This window comes from Meleagris gallopavo, chromosome 1, assembly GCF_905368555.1.
Source record: "Meleagris gallopavo chromosome 1, MGAL_WU_HG_1.1, whole genome shotgun sequence".
NCBI lineage: Eukaryota > Metazoa > Chordata > Aves > Galliformes > Phasianidae > Meleagris > Meleagris gallopavo.
Window position 1 is genome coordinate 111,818,025 of NC_139404.1, and position 19,431 is coordinate 111,837,455.

The 19,431-nt window shown below is 37.8% G+C and overlaps 1 long non-coding RNA gene across 1 annotated transcript; it reads left to right on the top strand.

Annotated features, from left to right (window-relative positions):
- The first annotated feature begins 1,642 nt into the window (after nt 1-1,642).
- LOC146545571 (uncharacterized) lies at nt 1,643-9,976 on the top strand. The gene is made up of 2 exons (XR_014881249.1): nt 1,643-1,761; nt 8,543-9,976. It is a non-coding gene; the product is annotated as an uncharacterized LOC146545571 (long non-coding RNA).
- The last annotated feature ends 9,455 nt before the right edge of the window (nt 9,977-19,431 follow it).

The window sequence follows — 19,431 nt, forward strand, 5'->3', positions numbered from 1 at the left end:
TGAATGTGGCCACAGACTACTTAAAGCTACTACTGTTTTCTTAACAACAACACTTAAAATCCCAACACATCAGAAATCTTTGCTCTGAGGCAATAATTAGCAGTCTCCATCAGGTTAGTTCCCATTGTGTGAAGTTCTGCACGTGTTCATAGAATCATAGAATGGATTGGGTTGGAAGGGACCCAAGTGTCATCAAGTTCCAACCCCCCTGCCCCAGGCAGGGACACTAGACTCCAGATCCGGTACTAGATGAAGTTGCCCAGGGCTCCATCCAACCTGGTCTTGAACATCCCCAGGGAGAGAGCATTGCCCTGTGGGTGGGGAGAGATGTGTTCAGTACGTATAAAGCCATGCTTGCTGCATATTTATATGGTATGTATGTGGTGCATTAATTCTCAAATTGAATAAATGAGAAAGGCAAACTACAGAGTAGAGCACACTGAGGTGATATCATTTGCTTGAGAATGCAAAGCAGGTGGATATCACAACCAGAAACACAGCTGCATCTGTAGGTTACAGCTCAGTGCTGCAGACTTTACTATGTCTTTTTTTTTTTTTTTTTTGCCTTTGTGGTATGGCTGATGTTAGGTTTGCTGTATTTCTCTTCTAAGTTCCCATATTTTCATTTGATATAAAGAGTATATAAAGACAGGAATATTAGGAGGACTAGTGCAGGTACTTCCTACTGGATGTGATATGGATGTATACAAACTTGGGGGCTTGAAAGCCCTCCCAGGTCCAGCAATTTCCCCTTTCTAGTATTTTCCTCTTCTTTACAAAGCTTACAAAGATCTTCTCCAGATGCTTTTGCTGTCGTTCAAGTTGGCTCTCCAGAATATGTCTGGTGCAGAAGGAAAGGAGTTATCTTTAGTTCTGATATTGCTTTAAATATGTCCACAAATTCAGAGCTATTGAGGCATTGCAGGAACCTGCCCACTACCAACTCTACCATACCCAGAATGGTATTCAGGCACAAATGCATGAGCTATGTGTTCCCAAAATCTTAATAGGCAAAGAATGGTTTGATGCTGGGCTTGGCTAACTTTCTATTCTTATTCTTCCTGCCACCGTAAATCATTTTTGTAGGCAAACAAGAGAAAATAAAGTATTTGCAGAGTTATTGCCACCAGAAAATATAGCCTAGAAGTTTGTCAGCTGCCGGAGTAATGACCCTATTTTCTATGAAAACAAGCTTGTTACTGTCTATTTGGTACAAGAATAGTATGTGTTTTCAAGGAAGAAAAAAAAAACTGAAAAAGTATACAGGCCTAGTGCTAAAGAAAAGCCCATTTGCACATAATACACTGGAGACATTCAAGAACAGTTCATTTTTGTGGCAACAGGTCCTGCAATGCTGCTAAGGACAATGTAAGTTGTTGGTCTCCTAGGCTTGAGCTGACATAGAGCAGTATTTCTCATTCGTAAATAACTTCATTGTGCATTGTAGTAAAAACATCATAAAGCCATCAGTAAGCACAGGCTAGACAGTGGCGTTCTGTAAGTCTCCTAAGCAAGGTGAGAAGCTTAAAAATAGGCCTTCACTTTGCACCTCCTCTATATTCGCTCCCCTTCATCATGTGCTCACTGCCATCTGCTCAAAGCAGCCTTCAGAAAGTCCACAGCTGTTGCCTTTTCTGGTCTCTGCAGAGAGCTAATAGACTATACTATAAAAACAGAACTAAGACATCTCTGCTACTCTAAGTTCAAGAACTGTAGTAAATATATGGCTGCAGAAGGCTGGGGGAAATAGCTCAGAATAAGGTATGTTCCAAACACTTAAATGCTTTTTGTGCTGTTTTATGTCCCATTGAAACCTCTGTTTGCAGCTACATTTTAAAGTTATTTAAGCTATTTTTGGAACCCTCTCTAGATTGATGAATCAGTTGTGTGTAATAGCCATGGTGAGTGAATTACTGATTTTTTTTTAAATATTGCTCAAATTTAGTTACATTTTCCAGTTAAATCTTGTTTCTTAAATAATGTACCTCTATGTATCACTTTAATTTGAATTACATAATAAAGGAAATTATTTGTTCTACTTAAGCATCACTATACTTCAACTCACAGTTGTTATATGAGCACTATATCATATGCCTGAGAAATGAACTTGACCCATCCCATGCATAGATGAGCTGGGGTAGTACCTTTGAAATCAGAGTATGTTATCTGTGAGTATCACACTTCTTCTTTGCTGTTTGTTGGTAATGTTAAAATGAATGTTTTAGCTTTCTACTGAATTTTGTTGCTGAACCGTCTTGCCCTGTATTGCTCCCTTAAATCATAGGAGAAAGAAGCAGCACAGCATTCTCCTCCAGAACAAAGCTAATGTGGCTAGAGGCCTCCAGATTTTAAGATAGGTATGAAACTATAACGTGTGCCTGCAATTGATCTCTGTAGAACTCTTCTGTAATAGGTACAATTATTTACTGTTTGCTAAAGAATCAAGGGAGTAATAGTAGAAGTAAAATTGCTGTGAAGGAATTTATTGATTCTTATGAAAATAACAGATGATAAGAAAGGTGGGGAGCTATGAGGTAATGGGAGGAGAGGGGAAGGAGATAGGAAACATTTGCAGCTTGGTTGTGTGATATTTTCCTGGGCTGTGATGCTATCTGGAGGGAGAGGGGACTGAGTTAATCTGATTCATATCTAATAGTCTTTGTGCGTGTTTTGGGCTTGGCTTAGGGCAGTGATTTGAAAACCAAAAATATTATGGTAACATCTGTCTTCTGAGAGTTTACAGATTGTACATCTATAGCAAAATAAAGGGTCTTCTCTTGATCCAAAGTAGCTACAGATATATACTGCTTTTACAGTTCAAAGCAATGGTTTGGGGTTTCTTATACTGCAGCATACTTGAGTTATTTTCCAAGCTCATTTGATTTAAATATGTGAAGGTAAAACCCAGCTATTTAGCTTTGTGATAAATACAGAATGAATTTTCCAGAAAAAAGTTGTTGGTGGATGAATTGATTTCTTTGAAAATGAGTAAAATATTTATCCTCCCAAGAAAAATCACTATGTAATCTCATATCTTGTTCATTTAAAATATATTAATAATTAAAAGGAGATAGGGATGATTTCAAATCTTTAGAGGTAAGGCCTATGCCTTTGTGTCTTCAACTGCATGTGGTTTCTGTCCTTGCTCAGTAAACATGAAAGGGGTTATTCATTTAAAAAGGTAAATCATTTTTTGCCATATGGATTTGCAATTACACTAACATCTTATAATGGCTACTATAGGAAATTGGTCTGAATGTATTCCTGGGTGAACTGTGGGGCTTTTACCTTCTGGGTTTTGAGCCAATGTGCAGTTATATCCCTGCTAAGGGTGTCAAAGGGGGAAAATGGCCCTAAGATTAGGTATTTCTACCCAAAGAGAAGGGACGCAAGTCCCACACCTGGGAGGAGATGAGAACGGGGCTTGCAACTGGAAGGCAAGAACAGGGAAAGGAGGGATGTTCCCCACTCTGCAGTGGCCAACCAAGATCCTATCAAAACTACCACTGAAACTGCCTGGATGATTCATTCACTTCAAATGTTTCAGAAACAAAGGCCATATGGAAACAGTATTTTTTTTTTTTTTTAAGACAATAGAGAATTGTTGGAGTGAAAACTAGACTGAGATGTGCTGCATGACCTCAGGAATTATTTGTTCCCAAAGAGACCATCTTGAGCCCTCTAATTTGCTCAGGAGAATAAGTTTTGGAGGGGTTAATAGCAAAAATAGCATTTTTAGTTGTGGATTTGAAGGACTTCATTTTTCTTAATGTGCCAATTCTTGTTACTGAATAAAATTTATGGGGACTTGGGAGGCTGAAGCATTATAACTGAGTTCACTGGCACATTATGAAAAGTCTTTATTAATGGAGAATAGAATGGGATCTTTACTGTTGGGTTTTGCAATGGAACAGTGTGTTGTTTTTGCAGCAGATTGGATGAAGAGGGTTGGAAAACTTATTTTTCACAGAAGTGGACTGGAATTGTGATTGGAAAGACTGGCCTACAGTACAATGAAAAATATAAATGAAGAGAAAGGAGGAAAAAATAAGTGCTGGGTCCTGTTGCTAGTCTCTGTCTCTGCAATCTATTTATTTACATTTATGCAATTCTGAAGTCCATTCTAGAAGTGTATGTCAGAATTCATCAGCAAGTTACCTATCCTCATTTACTTTGATCAGTTTTAGCTAGAAATGCTATATCCTTTGAATAGATCAAACTTCTTCAAAGTCAACACTTTCCACTATGCCAAGGTAACTTGGCAGTAGGTATGTAAGTCATATTTAAATGTATAATTCAAAAATGTTTAGAGAGTGATAAGCCAATTATGTAGCAGCTCCCTCCTCAGAAATGATTATTTCAGTATGTGTATGATCAAGGTGGTTTCTCTGATGCATATGTACTGAGAAAGATATCTGCATTCACACAAGTTTGTGTGTACGTAAGTTTTTAGAGTATAACCAGTCAGACTTCATAGTGACTGAGAGGGGCTTTTTCTTAAATACATTTGCATGTTACAAAATGTTTATTTGGAAGGGAAAAAGAAAGCCAACACTTAGAAGTATCACAGAATCACAGAATTGTAGGGGTTGGAAGAGACCTCTAGAGATCATCGAGACCAACCCCCCCTGCCAAAGCAGGTTCCCTACACCAGGTCGCACAGGTAGGCGTCCAGGTGAGACTTGAATATCTCCAGAGAAGGAGACTCCACAACCCCTCTGGGCAGCCTGTTCCAGTGCTCCGTCACCCTCACCATGAAGAAGTTCTTACGCACATTCGTGCGAAACTTCCTGTGCTGCAGCTTATGTCCGTTTCCCCTCGTCCTGTCTCCACGTACCACTGAAAAGAGACTGGCCTCACCGCTATGGCCGCCACACCTCAGATATTTATAAACCTGGATCAGGTCCCCTCTCAGTCGTCTTTTCTCAAGGCTAAACAGACCCACTTCACTCAGCCTTTCTTCATAGGGGAGATGCTCCAGGCCCTTCACCATCTTTGTGGCCCTCCGCTGGACTCTTTCCAAGAGATCCCTGTCTTTTTTGTACTGAGGAGCCCAGAACTGGACACAGTACTCCAGATGAGGCCTTACCAGGGCAGAATAGAGGGGGAGGATCACCTCCCTCAGGGACTTCCAGTCCCCCAGTTTTTGATGAAATTTGCTCATTTGTTTTCTTTTTATTATGTATATTTTCTATATAAAGTAACTTATTTCTTTCCATAACTTTGGATTTTTAAAATGTACTTTACTGGTGGACTTGATGGCTGATATGTTCTGCAGCAAACCTTGGTCAGTTGTTTAAGCTGGTTGTTAAGAAAAGATTCTTCACGAGTAAGTGGTTGGGCATGGAACAGGTTCCCCAGAGCAGCTCCAACTGATCTTGCTGAGTTCAAGAAGCATTTAGGCTACACTCTCAGACATGTGGTTTGAATTCTGGGTGATCCTGTGTGAAGCTAGGAGTTGCAAAGTGTGCAAAAGGATTATAGAGTCCAACTCAGGATGTTCTATGATTCTAAGTATCACGTGGCTGCTCAGTAGCACACATCTTCTGCTGATCTTGCAAACTCAAGTTTTGATTTAGTTTTCTGATAAGACCTTTGCCTTCTAAAGCCTGAGTGCATAAGATTGTAAGTGTAAATCATGTCACAGTATTTCATTTGAATCACTTTTAGAATGATATTGGCACATCAATTCCATAATTTCTACAATATGTTAAAGGAAAATATAATAAATTTAGTAAAGCCTGTCTCAAGATTCCATTATAAGCATCAGAAGAAAGGTAATCAATTTCTTAATCTGAGCTCAAAGTTATCAGTGAGGGAAGATGCATATCAAGGAAAGATTCAGAATGAATTTATGATAAATATAAAGATCACAATGCAGCCAAAGGCTGATGTGGAGAATTATCATGTTATAGCTGATTACATTGCCACTTCAAGTATTTGTGTGTTATAATAAGCAGAGTGGAACATCAGTGTTAATCATTAATGATGTTGCTATTTCACTTAGAGGAATTGGGAGTTGGAATGTTTGCTCTGTTGTGGAACAATTTCTTATATTTGAATATGTGATTAAATAATATCCACTTTCTGACAGAAAATATTCATAACTTCAATGTTCTACTACAATCTCATTGCATGTGTCAGCATTTATCAAGCTATGTACAAAGATGACTTTGCTTGTGAAAAGCTTTATTTACTGTTTTTTTAAAAAAAAAAAAAAGCAAACCTGTATGCCAGTGGTATATTCAAATACCCTGTGTAGATCAGAATATATGAACAACTTAGGGAGTTGGGTACTTGTCACTAGGAGCAGAACATTAACTTTTAGGGAAGACAAATGCTGTGCTGCTTTCTCAAATTGTTATTGTGTCTCTATAGCCTCTTGCCACAGGCAAATTTCCATGTCTTCCAGCTGAGCTGCTCTGTTTCAGAGCTGTGATGGCAAAAATTAAAAATAAGCTTCCTCTTCCATTTTGATTATTTAAACAAACGAGTAAAACAAAGAGCATTCTTTCTCCTTTTAAGTGCAAGCTTGCTTTTAATTGACCTCAATGAGACTTAAAAATTCTGAAGATTCAGAGCCTCTGCTTCTAATCCGTTTGAATAAAAAATTCTCATTTCCTAGAATAGTATAGGAGAAAGCTCTTAATTGCTTATGAAAATATTATAGAAATAGCTTGAAACACTGCATAAAGCAATTCTCTGCTTGTATAGCTATGTGGTCTGGGACCATTGCTTTAAAATATAGCAGTGTTTTGTTTTTATAGTGGAAGATACAGAAGCAGTTGTGTGTATTGCTCATATAAATGGAAAATTGTTCTGAGCTGTATTATCTTTGTCCTGCTGATTCTCTGAGTTAGTTACCTCTGCATTCAGGCTTGAAATCTTAAGGACTATTCAAAATTAGCATATGGTGCTTTTTTGTATTCTCCATTCTTTAATTGCAGGTTTGATCGTTACATAGATAATTTCTGAATCTTATTTTAGATATTTATGTAGTACAATAAAACAAACTCTAATATTTCTAGATCAAAAATCCAGTGTTGTTAATGTAAAAATACTATGGTACAGTGAGCGAACTTCTTGCATGATCTCATTAAATTTAGTAATATGTTATCGCATGATTGTGCAGGGCCTTTAGTATGCATTAATGTTGTCACCAAAAGTAGTACATAACCTGTGAATACTCGGTGATTAAGGCTAGTACATTTTCAAGTCTTTTTCATAATAGACAGAAGAACACCTGATCGAATATGCATTTTTCTTTAAATCAACAGTGCAATTTCAAAGCAAATTCCCTAGCTGCCCCTGCCTCATGCACACTGCTTTGCTCTGCAGGGCTGTTCTGTGATTCTGAACTAGAGTGTCTTCAGAAGAAATAAAACAAATCTTGCTCCAGATGTGCATCCCAATGTAACTCACTCCTCTTGCAGGCATAACAACCAGTGAGTGGTAATTCAGATTTGAGTCATGTGCATGCAGAGGTGATGTTCAGTCCTGGTGTCCAGACTAAATTTAAAGTATGAATAATGAAGATGTAGGAACACCAGAAACAACAGCTGTAGTCTGCTGATCCACTGATAAAATCATAAAATATCTCACGTTCAAAGAGACCCACAAGAATCACAGAGTTCAACTCCTGGCGTCACACGGGACAACTCAAAAATCAAACCGTATTTTTGAGAGCGTTGTTCAAATCCTTCTTGCAACCATCCATTCAGTTAGGAGCTTTTTGCTAATGTCTGATCCTCCAACGCTGAAGGGAAACTGAAAGCTCCTGATATGTAATGCACTATGCTATATTTGATATTTCCATATGCTCTTTTTCCATTGAAATAGAAGGCTAGAATCAATATCTGTGAAGTGTTCTGAAGGAAGCAACACACTAACTGCCTGATTCAGTTTGAGTGAGATGTTGCAGGCTTCATGCAAGCCTTCTGACCAGTTCTGCATGTACTTTGCCAATTCATTTTGACCTCTTTCTATCATATATATAATTTGTTGAAATACCAATCAAATACGGTGTTGAGACTGTATTCTCAAATGCATTCAGTGCTTCAATCAGTGCAAGTTGATCTCTTCAGTACTTCCAAGTCTGGACCACAGTGCCTGCAAATGCCTTAAGGGGGATTAAAATGAGTATCAGTACCAAAGAAAGACAGAATTAAGAATTTTCTTCTAATATTTTATGGAAGTCCCTCGAAACAGGAGAATTAAATTTTTTGCCTCTTTATGGACCTTTTTTGAACTGGAGTTGAAACAGAAACTACTTCAGTGTATTGTGTTTGATATTTCCTGGTATGTTCTCCTGGTCATACTCAGCGCATGTAATTGAACAAATCTGAGGGGTATATAGCATCAAAACTCAGGCAGGATGAAAATAATATAACCAGCAGCCCTTGCTATAATGGAGGAAAGAATCTGCTCATGACAGTTTCATACCTCCTGCAAAAGGCTTAAAAGTGTGTAGGATAAATTCTTTGAGCATTACAGTGGATTCATGCATCATCTTATTGGTTTTCTTGCTGTATTTTTTTTCTAGTACTGAGTCTCTCTTCCATTCTGAATCTCCACTGAAGATAACTGAAGCAGTTATTCAGCTTCAAAAAGCGAAACATTGGAGACTTCTCAAAGATGTTAAGAGTGACTTTGTGAGATGCCTTCATCTGACTGTCCTCTGCCTCTGAATATCTCTGCACTGCCAACTTAACAATGTGTCCATGCTTTTGGCTGATGGACAAAAGATAAAAAAGCTTTGACTTGATCTGGAGACATTTTACCTTTTTCTGAATTTGGTCTATCGATAGGATTTTGCCTAAATAAAGCAGAGAACTGCACCAATGCTTGTGTAATTGCTCTAAAGTCTTACTGCAGACCTATAGGAAACCAGGCTTCCTACTGATCGTGGGTTTTCCTCTTCATTTATCCCATGGAGCTTAACTTAGACTACAATACGTCATGAGTCTTTTCTTGTCTTTCTGTTCAATGGTATTAACTTATCCCCTTTGGATTTTAGTCATGTTTCTAGATATGATTTTCATTTTATCAAATGTTTCCCTGACTGCAGTCATTCTTGTCTTTGTTCTGTATCCCTTTTGCTTTATAAACAGTTTTTTGAAGGAAAAAAAAAATGAATGCATGATACAGTGCTCCAGAATTGAGACAACCTTTTTTCATTGAGGTCTTCATACTTCAAATTCACAATCACTTTTATGTGCCTGTTCTACTACAATCATGAGTAGTAATGGTCCACAGTTAGTCCTAAACAATTATTTGCATAAATCTGCCTGCTAATAAAGCCTAAAATTATTGCATATGTAAAAGCAGTACCTGATATTATGAAATAATGCATTAAATGTGGAACAGCTCAAACTTAATAACAAAATACATTAAAAATGTATTTAGACTTATTTATATCTGGTGTCAAATCTTGTTTTAATTTAGCAATCTCAACTTGTGGTCATGAGGAACACCTTCAGTGTTACGTTTCATATTTCTGCTTACAGTATCTCAAAAATATTAGTAATTGTGTAGGTATATGGAAAACACGTAACATTAAAAAAAAAAATCTAATGGATGATGTACTGTACTGTAATGAAATATTATTAGTAAATCAATTGATTGCTGCATGAATTTCTACTTCCAGTCCTTGGGCTAAGGACTCCATCTTCCTGTGTTGGTTGAGTGGTGGGGTTTAGCTGGAGATCTTAGGCTTTAAATGAACGTGAATGTTACATACATCTTCCAATGTGTATATAATTCTAAGGAAGAGAAAAATCTTGAGTGCAAGGAAGGAGCACATTAGATAACTCAGTAATGTTAGATAAATGAGTAGTACAGTCTTTGTGTATGTAGTCTGTGCTGCTTTTCCACCTGGAAAATAATATAGTAAAATTGAAGTGTATCTGTGGATGTAAAAAAAAAAAAAAAAAGTCAATGGAAACAGTCAGAGTTTAGGACTGATTACTTTTAAGAAGAGGGGAAAAATAATAAAATGACAAATGACATGGTAAAATAAAGTAGGAGCTTCATTTCTTCTGCTCTTACAATGTGCAAAATATTGGAAGTCTATTAGATGAAAAGCAGGATTTTCCAGCATGATAAAAGTGTAGACATTTCCATACAATATGCATCTGGAGTGGAGAACCATTACCACAGGAAATTAAGGCTGAAGCCTCTGTTGAAGAAATCAGAACAGGTACGTAGCCATCAAAAGAATGATGATAACATTTTAGAAAAGGATATTAATCCTATTCTAGCAGAACACTAGACATCAGTGGTATCTAATAAGATTTCCACACTATTCCTGTTGCAAATTTATCCTACTTGCTTATGCAGTCTGATCCCTCCAGAATCTGAAGTTCCATGTTGTGATGCATGACAGAAAGTATTCTGTAATAGGTTATTTGGGAATTACTGCTCATGTAAATGCCTCTCATTGTTGCTAATTTGTAGTACAACCAGTTACGTTTCATGGAGTTTGTAATTCAAACCAGCATTCTACTGACTACTGCTCTTCAACCTGAATGCTATGAAGATGAGGCTGTTCCGCAGTAGCGGGACTCTTCTGTTCAGATTACAGATCAACTGGTGTTCTTTAAGACTTGCATCAAGACTGTGTATAAATGAACTTGAGGATTTTTCTGAATATCCAAAGATATCTGTTGTATTTATTTCACTTGGTCCTTGTTGTGTTTATGAACTTGTCAGAAGGATGATAGCCTGCTTTCTGTATACTCTGCAATGAAAATCATAAGGTAGAGCATGCACAGGTTTTGCTGCTAATGCTGTTCTAGTTTCTAGAAGTTGTGAAACATTTGCTGCTAAAGGAAAATAAATGAGAATGCACCTCTTGCTATTTGAGTGTTGTAGTCTTGACTGTGTCCAAGAAATCATTTTCATCTTTCTCCCAAGCTTATGTCTGATGTTAATTTTGTTCAATTTTTGTATATTTTATGTAAGATGAACTATTACATGAGGGCTATGTGCAAATCACTTGCAGAGGAAATCTATATTTTTAATCCAGTGTTTTGCTATTTGTGAACTGCTGTTTTACTGCTGTCCGATGCCTTTTATGTTGCCTGTAGTTTACCTAAATAGAAAAAGTTCCTACACTTTTTAAATAAAATTTCTCTGGAATACTTAGTAGAAAGGAACAATCTAGGATTTGAATTTTTTGCATCCAAACAGCGTTTAAAAAAAAAAAAATACAACATCATATCCTTGTTGAGTCAGTGGACCTGCTAACGAAGAGTTGTTTCTAGCTAATAATGAAGGTTTCCTGGGATACCAAAGAAATACAAATACTAATTAAAAATGATTATAATAACATATATTTGCTTTCTGCAATTTTCCTGTGAGTAATCTTGTGTCATCTTCCTTCCCTTTGAAGTATTTCTTTCTAGTAGCACATAAACCAAAATGTTTGCTGCAAAAAAGAAAAAAAAAGCATAATTATCAAGCTACACAGTTTATCAGTGAGCAGAGCTGATATACTGTGCAGTGCTGTCACAATTATTTGTGGTAGCTGGAGGTTCCCATAAGTTCTATTGTAAATAGACACATCACAGTCTTTTCCCTCCTGAAGATGGATTGCCAAGAAAAACAACTTAGAGCTGTATAGTTTTCCATCTGTCAGTCAATTTTGATGCAAAAAAAACCTCACAGAGTGGCGTCAGATGCGTGGAGTGGTGATATATCAGCAGTAACATGGTAATAACAACATAATAGACAAGTTTTATTTGCAAAATTTTTCTGCCTGTGCAAGGCCAGGAAAAACTACCTACCAGAAGCCAGTGTAGATAAGCATAGCTTAAAAATCTGATAGAGTGGAATTATAGATGAAACTTGATGCCCAGTATCTACTGTGTCATCGCTTGTTCTCTGGTAAACTCTCCTGCTGTAAGTGGAATGTAAAATATTTACATAAAATAAGGCCTAGAAGACCTTAAACTGTATCTATACAGAAACAGCTTAAGATGGCAGAGTGAAGTACTCTGTATACTGGTATAGAAACTACCTGCACAAACTGGAGATTATTATACTGGAATGAAATCAAAGAGCTGAAGTCTAGGCATTGATGGATTAACTGATGTCTACTTTTCTAGCCTGTGCTTATGTATTTTTTTGAGATATGAAACAAAGCCTTACTGAAACCCAGAAAAATACATAAAAATTAAAAAATCCTTGGAAAGAGCTAAACCTCACGTTAGAAAAAGTCCAAATGCAAATTCTTTGTCTCAGTGTTGTCCAGCTGCTCCCAGAACTCTGGCACATGTGGCTCTGCCTGCAGCCCATTCCATGCTCACCGCCCTGTGGTGCAGCCCCTTTCCCTGACCCCCAGCTGCCCCTCCCCTGACACAGCTCCATGCCGTTCCCTCGGGCCCTGTTGCCCTGTCACGCAGAGCAGAGCTCAGCGCTTCCCCTCCGCTCCCTGTGAGGAGCTGCAGCCGCCATCAGGCCTCCCCTCAACTCCTCCGCTCTGGGCTGAGCACACCCAGGAACTTCAGCTGCTCCTCATGCATCTTTTTCTCCACATCTTTCCCCATCTTTGGAGCTCACCGTTTTGGATAATCTCTCATAGATTTGTCCTTCTTACACTGTGGTGACCAAACCTGCTCACAGTTATCAAGGTAAGGTAGAGTGGGATGCTCCTCCGAATTTTGTGTTGTCTGCAAACTTACAGAATGTGACACTTAGTGTAACTTCCAAGCTATTTATGAAAACGTTTGTATGGGAACTGCTGAATCACGGCCTGAGCCTCTGATTGACAACCTGAGGCAAGCAATGCGTCAGCCATGGGAATACAGGTGAAGACAATTCAGCTGTGCTACCGGAAGGGGTGGAGTCTGGCTGCACCTCTCCTACATACCATTTAAGTGCTGACCGCCATTGAGGAAGGATCTCTTCCTGAGATTGGACCTTGTGGAGCATATTGTGAGCCTGCAACATTGGTAAGTATTTCCATTTATTATCTTCCTGTTGCAATTATCTTACTTAGCCTAACTTTCCTGTATATTTCTTAATTATGACATCTGCATATTCATTGATTATACAACGTTAAAGAGAACTGTCCCTAAAAAGGAGATGTGCAGAACCTCGCCAGTGACTGGCTACCATCTGATGTAATCTCACTTACTCTAACACTTCGAGCCTGACCTGTCAGCCGATTGTTCTCCTGTTGCATTATAGTTTAATCTAGCTAAATGTGGGGCAGTTTCATTAGAAGGATACAGTGAGAAATAGTTATACGTAATATGTTTTGAAGATGACTTTTTGAAAAGAAATCTATTGACAAAGAAGCTGTTTTTCAATGTTTGCTGACAATTAAAGAGCAAGTAAACAAAGTTAAGCTCTTCCTTTGGGAATGGGAAAAGGTTGGCTTCAGTGTTGCTTAAAAATTTGCATTTAATTGAGATCATATATAGCATCTATTTTCCCGAAGTAAGGAGTCTGTGATGTGGAAAAAAATCTAGTGATCTCATCCTTCTAATAATAAAGTATAAATACTAAATTATGCATTGTTTCCCTCTGATTATGAATTGTAAATACTATGTTTCTATGTTGTGTGTTTGTTATGTTGCACTGCTTTCTCCTGAGTATTTTGCACATATACTATAAAGTCAACTATTAATTGTTTTTATTGTGATTAGAATGATCATAATGAAGCTAAATATAATGAAGAATGTAGTAAGTAGTGAAAAAGTCAGTATAGATTCAAGTTCCTATAGAGGTTGACACACCTGTGCTATACGAAAATTATTTCCTTTTGGTGGCTGGCTGTCACTTTCAATACATACTGCAAATTAAGAAAGCATATGAATCAGGATGAGAATGATTAGGCTGTTATAACGTAAGCTGAACACACTGTATTTGTTCTGTACCAATGTTTTGCAGTCTATGATTTCTCCATCTCCCATCTTACCTCATAAATGTACAAGTGATAATGTCTGAAATCTCTTCAGGATCAAAGGATCTGTGTTGCTGCATCCAATATTTATTAATATTATGTGTTATCTCAGTCTTATTTTCCTGTTCTGCTAAAAACAATTGGTTTTTCTACATAGTATAACATGGGCAGAGCCTGGAACTTAAAAAAAAAAAAAAAAAAAAAAAAAAAAAACAACAAAAAAACAAAAACAACAACAACAACAAACCAGAAAGTTACACTTCTGTAAATGCCTAAACTGTAGAACTTTAGTTGCCTTAAGTAGAGCTTATTTATTTCAGAGGTAAAATCATTACAGATCTCCAAAGGAGAGAAGTTAGGAAAATGAGAATGGAATATAAGTTACTCTGCAAAAGCCTAAACTTGCCCCAAATTTCTACAGAAAACATATTACTTTAGGCATGATAATCAAGTCCTCCTGTCCCCTTGGCATACTGGTCTTACTGCTTTTCTGAGGATCTTTGCAGAGCAGTCTTGAATTCTTTGTATACTGCTACAGGAGCAGAAAGGGTCTGTAGCAGTAATGCCACAGCTGTGCTTTTGTCTAAAGCTATCATGGTGGAAACATACAGATTAAACAATGTCTCTTATTAGAGAAAATTTTATACTGAGAAATTCAATATCAGTTCTGTATAGGAGGACTACTCAACAAAATGTGCGTAATATACATTATTACAGAGTTTCTTAATTTGCTATTCATTTGTGACAATAGCTACATAATTAACTTCTAATTTCATGTTCAATTATTTGAAAATAAGGCATAATTCAAAATTAAATATTTTCAGGAGGTAAACATAGTCTATAAGTACTTTTTCTATTTAATAAAATGGGAATGGAAAAACAAAGATTTAACTCTTTTTAAAAGCAGTACATTTGGAAGGTGTGTACCTGCCTGCTGTACTTCTCAAAGCAGCCCATTTCTTGCAGTGCAGAGGAAAATGTGAGCTTATCCCAGAGAAGTTGAACAGTATCATCTTCCCTGAAGTCATAGCTGCAAAACCAGTTTGTAGAAAGGAAAGAGAAATGAAGTGGGAGGAGACAGGAAGGAAGGACTTGAGCTTTGTGTTTGTCTTAAGCAGTTTCCAGAAAGGATGTCATTTTTACATCTTCATTTATTTCTGAAACAGTTACAGTTCAGCAGTTACACCCATTCTCAGGAATGCTAGCATCATCTAATACATGAAACGTAATGAGGATTCATTGCCATGTAAGGAAAGATCAGTATCTGACTCTGAAAACACCTGGTGCTGGCCCTACAGAAAAAGATGCATGTGGTGTACATGGTGTTTGCTTCTGACACTGAAAAGATACAGTGAGGAGTTAGCTGGAAGGGAAAGTTAGCTTCTTCCTTCATCCAATAGAAATAAAGAAATATCCATGCTCTTGCTATTCTCATCCTGACACATCTCACAGGAGCAATTTTTTACCGTTTTCATTACTTGCTCTTGTAACATCTTTTGCATCTGGAGGGCTGGTGGGCACCCAGACCTGGATCCTTACAGCAAGCTGGAGCGCTCCAGGGAAAAGACAGAATGGGAGAGGCTGTGTGGCTGTTGAAGCAGGGGAAACAGAATTTAAAGCATCCTATTCTGAGGTCCCAAAGAACTTGGGAGCTTCAAGGTTTGTTTGAAGTCATGCCATGGTTTGGCATCGCACTCTGCTCAGCGAGAAAGAAAGGTTCAATATACTGTGGAGTAACAATTTCTGTGTCTGTGAGGGTAGTGATAAGTATCGTGATTGTGTTTAAATCTCACATAGGTATTATTGTTCATAATTATTATTGACAGGACAAGTAGTAACCATGGCAACCAAGGGCAGCTTATTGAAAGCTGTTTTTGCCCGTGTTCCTATTCTTCTCCTATTTTTTTTTTCTGAAAAAACATATATAACCTTTTGCAGTGCAATTGATTCCTATGGATCAATCTCTTCTATGCACCTAATAATGCCTTCGTCACCTAATCAGCCAAGGAAAACTTTTCCTGCATTTTCTGCATCTCAATTTGTTTATACTTCTGTATTATCTTCTGGGGGGGAAAAAAAAAAAAAGAGAAAATGAATCTAAAAGTATTTTTGCTTTGAAGTATAAAAGTACTTTGACCTGAGAAAGCTTCTGAGGAAGACACAAGAGTGTGTAGGGAAGAGACATGAAAGTTTGCTTGAGACTGTGCAAGTGGTGAGCAGAAATGTTCATCCTCTTAAGCCTGATAAAGAAGTGGAGGGCTAAGTTGACAGCTGGACTCCTGGGTTGAGCAGAGAGGATGTTAGAGAGGGGTCAGAGGGGTCACAGGTTAGATGTTACTTGCTGGAACAGAGTCCATTAGGTAAGACTGTAGAGTGCCTGGCTATAGTCTAGATGCTGAAGCAAATACTCCTTTGGCTTTTTCTCTGATTAAAATTTACCAGTGGAGTTTAAGGCTTAGGGAGAACTCTTCCTTTCTTTGTGGAGCTGCAGATAGTCCAGCTGTTTCTCTCTGCCAACCCCATCCCTGTTAAGGGGCATGGATTAACTGGGTATGCTTGCACTGCCCATGCTTAGGCTGGATTTTGGTGCTTTGCCACATGTGCACTCCAGGTCTGCTTCCAAAGTGCTTAAGAACTGTTGTAGGTGATGAGTGGAAAATGATTTGTATTTCCTTTGATGGTTTTTCTCTAGCCAAGTGACTGTATCTAAGGTACTATCTAGGCTGGATATAAAACGTTTGAATCTTTTATGTTATCAGTTGATAGACATGCTCTTTGCTCTGTGAAAAAAGCTGAATAGGGCTGAAGTGTTATTTGAAGGTCAAGACAGTATGGTAAGCAGTTACCATCTTGTAAAACAGCTTAATTTTGGCTATTTGCCCTCTCTGCTCTTGAAATGGGATATTTCTGTTATTGTTCACAGATTTAAATGCATAAATATTGCCTGATGATTGGGAAAGGAAATAGCTTTTGATAGAGCAGGGGAACAAGGAGGAAAAATAGACTACCAACTGGTATAATGGGCAAGTGGAGGAGGATGAAATATTTAGCAAAGGAAAAAACAGCTACAGAGATACCTGTGTCACTGGAACTGGACACAATGAAAAAGGGTGCTGGGGGAACTGGATCTGAGCTTAGCAACAAAACTGTGTACAGATTGAAAATATTCAGCTTGGGTAAACAAGGTGGTAAGGCCACTGACAGATGTGAAGAGTGAGGTGACATTGCAGGATGAGGGGAGATCATATTTGCTGCCACATTTCATCACAATTGACAGAAGATATCAAAGGGTCAAGAGTCCATAGGAAAGGCTATATAGGCAAAGGACTGTGACATAGCTTCAGCAGAAATGTCAGACAAAAGGACAATTCTAAGAAATGCTGCAAAATAAGAAATTTATAAGAGGTTGGAACTGGAAAGCTATGGAAAATAAGGAGCTGAACGACTGTAAGATTAGCTAAGACCTTTATTATTATTAGTGGAGGAGAATCATAGTCATAGCATTTCCTAAGTTGGAAGGGACACAAAAATCACAGAGTACTACAAGACCTCTCAAAAGTCAAACCCTGTATCTGAGAGCACTGTCCAAACACTTGAATTCTGGCAGCTTGGGACCACGCCCACTGCCCTGGGTAGCCTGTTCCATGTCCACTGCTGACTGGTGGAGAACTTTTCCCTAACTCCCATCTGAGCTTCCCCTGGTGCAGCTTCATGCTGTTCCCTCAGATCCCAAGAAGGAAGGAAATATTACAAATTAAGACTCACATTTTGTGCATATGCACTGATGTTATTTTATTCCATGGTGTATGAATGGCATAATGTGTGAACAAGTAGCTTTCTGTAATTAATAGAGTGAACAATAAATAGAACATTCAGCTGCTCATCCATTCTTTCTTCTTTATCTCATTCTGGTTTACATAGGTTAAACAGTATAGTTGTAAATTAAGCTACACAGGGTGAGGAACATGACAGCCTATGCTCTTCAGACATTACAGTGATTGCCAAGTATTTAGTTGATGGATATTATTCTTTAGAGAGTGAATCTTCAGCACGGGCAATACCATCTCACTTGGCCCCAGTGCCAGAAAATATAGTAAATGACTCCCTGGTATATTCATGTAGGTAGAGCCAGAGTACCTATGGAGCAGACAACTTAAAACAGGGCAGAAAACATAGTAGGTTTTTACTGCTGATGTGCACTTCAGCTATTATGTTATGACAGTACGTATATATTTTGCTGGGAATAAAACATAAATAAATGAAAAGTAACTGCTAGGAAAGGTAGAAAAGCTTACTGCTGTGTTGATGGTGTGAAGAGTAAGAAATAATAGTTTAAAGTAAAATAAATGAGAAAATGTTAGGTTAAATATCAGGGGAAGATTTCTGAAGCTAGGCAAAGCCGCTAAATCACACTAGAAAAAGTGACACAGAAAAGCTCCTCACTTTTTTAGACCTTGTTGAACAAGTATTTTGTCAAGGATAGCTAATCCTGTCTTCAAATAGAGACAGATGACTTCCAGATATGCTTCGCTCTGTGGATGTCAAGTCTTTATGTGAATACTAAATAGGAAAATGCCCTCAAATATCCCTAAGGCACCAGCAAACTGGGGACAGAGGAAGGGACAAGGATAGAAGGGTGACCAGGCTCGTGCTTACCTTACTCTTCTTTGTTTATTGTCGTGTGATTGTACAACATTGGGCATGATGGGTCTCCTGATCAGTCCAGAGGAGCATTTTTAGTTTATATATTCTATTATTATGTTAAGGAACAAAAGCCACACTTGTGTAAAATGGGAGAGAGAAACAGAGTGATCACATAAATGCTCTTTCATGTCATATTCATATTCTTTGAACGCTTGACTTAGCATTCTCTACATTCTTTTCTAGCTTTAATATTTTAATAAAATTTCTTAAACTTACCTATCATAAGAAATCCTCAGTTCTGCTCCAAAACCATTACAGTGCTGATCTTGCCAGTTTTAACTATTGATTAAATATACAAATCTGATAGTACACTAAATAATTAATATGCATCACATGAATTTGTCATCATCACTGCAGAGAAGTGCTCTTAGCCAATGGGTTTCATACCTGCTCGCTGAACACAGGAAGAGAAAAGCTTGGAATTCATTTTGCAGTTGTATGAGGTAAAGTCACTGGTGTTTACATGATTTTGTGCTTCTTGTGGGACCCGTTCTTCTGCCTGTTTGCTGCTTTTTTTGTCTCGCTCATTGCTATCATATTTCACCTCTCTCTGGCTCATATTATCTTTATCCCCTCTTTCTAGTTGTATCTTTGCTACTTTGTCATCTCGGATGTTCTCAGATTTCCACTACAGTTCTGCTATTCCTTTTTTTTTTTTTAAGCATATATGCTTATACACTTTGCATTACCACTTTGTGGGAAATGTAGGCAAAGTATACATTCCTCTTCTTTGCCCGTGCATGTGCAAAATGTGTTTTTGTAGCCCTTGCTAGAGCTGCTTCTATGATTAGCCAGTACTTAACAGTATCTATACAGGT